Here is a 1850-nt window from a genome sequence, read left to right on the forward strand (position 1 = left end):
TTTGGAGATTTTGGCAGATTTTGGCCAAATTTGAGGTCCCAAGGGTATCTAGGTAATTTGAGGGAAATTTGGGGCAAAAGGGTAGGTTGGGTATCTTGGTAAAGTTGGAGTACCAACCACCATTAATAAGCCATGGACCAATAGAAACCCCATTTTGGGTCCTCTATGTAGTGGTCTCAGCTAAACCCTAGCCCAGGGCTAATGGGTTTAGGGAACCACCTACAGGAGTCTCCCAAAAGTATCAAGGGACCAAAACCTAGAAGTTCTGGATTTAGGGTAGCGAGTGATTGTGAGTGCAAACAGAGCCTTAGCCCCAAACCAACACCTAGGGTCAACCCTAAGGTCCAGTAGTCCTAAGGGTGACTCACCTTGAGTTTCCCCCATAGTGAACCCACCTACTAAGTGCTAGAGGTTAGGACCAATATGTGAAACTTCAAGTTGAGCAGAGAAGAGATTAGAATTTCTAATGGTGAGGGTCCCATGTCTAGTTTTCTAAGAATAGTCAATAGGAAAGTCTTATGGCTAGACCTTAGGCTACTAAAGAGGAAAAACCAAACCTCAACCAAAAGTGAGGTCAACAAATAGACCCCCAATATGTGTGGTGTGCTAGGCAAGCATACCGCGCATATTGGCGTTGACCGACGAGATCAACAAAAACCAATACAAATTCCTAAGTCAACAGACCCAGAAATATGTGTAGATTTGTGTGTGTGATTTGTTTCCGCAGGGGAAATTAGCAGATGATCATTTGATTGAAATCAAGGAGTAGGGACTTTCGTTGGGGATCGGAGAGTGAATTTGGAGTTATGAAATTTCAGGTATTTATAAAGGATGGGAGTCAGTATATAAGTGTTGACCCTGAGGTGGGAATTGAAATTTGGCTATCAATCCCGAAATAAGAATCAGATGCCATAACCCATTTAAGGTGGTCTTGAAACTTATTTCAAAAGATGAGAATAGGATTGTGTGGGAGGACCGAATCGAGATGAAAAACACAGAGGCTCACATCTGACTCCAAAGAAAATATCTGCTACATTGAGGAAGGAAGTACTAGGACTCACATCCAACTCAATAGGTAACAAGAAAATATGTGTGTCATGTTAGGAAGGAAAGCGCTAGGACTCACATCCAACCCAAGCGGTGACAAGAGAATATATGTGTTACATTGAGAAGGAAAGCACTATGACTCACATCCAACTCAAGAGGTAACAAGAAAATATGTGTGTCACGTTAGAAAGGAAAGCGCTATGACTCACATCCAACCCAAGCAGTGACAAGAGAATATATCAATCACGTTAGGAAGGAAAGCAAGGGGACTCGCATCCAACCTAAGAGGTGACGAGGAAAATATCTGCTACGTTGAAGAGGAAAGCTTCGAGACTCACATCCAACTCAAGCGGTAGGGGGAAAATTTATCGATCACGTTAAGAAGGAAAGCACTGAGACTCACATCTAACCTAAGAGGCGATGAGGAAAATATCTGCTACAATGAGGAGGAAAGCGCTGTGAATCACATCCACCTCAAGCGGTAGTGAGCAAATATCTGCTACATTGAGGAGGAACGCGCTGTGACTCACATCCAACTCAAGCGGTAGTGGGAAAATATATCGATCACGATAGGGAGGAAAGTATTGGGACTCACATCCAACCTAAGAGGTAACAAGGAAAATATCTTCTACGTTGAGAAGGAAAGCTCTGGGACTCACATTTAACTCAAGTGATAGCGGTATACTCCTCCAATGTACTATAGCATTGTAGATGTAGGAAATTACAGTCCGGGCATTCTACAAATGCCCCTTTGGCTGATGTCCTTGTAGGTATCTCGACATTGCGCGTCGGGCAACCCGTGC

This window comes from Phalaenopsis equestris, unplaced genomic scaffold (genome assembly GCF_001263595.1).
Source record: "Phalaenopsis equestris unplaced genomic scaffold, ASM126359v1 Scaffold001059, whole genome shotgun sequence".
NCBI classification, from domain to species: Eukaryota; Viridiplantae; Streptophyta; class Magnoliopsida; order Asparagales; family Orchidaceae; genus Phalaenopsis; species Phalaenopsis equestris.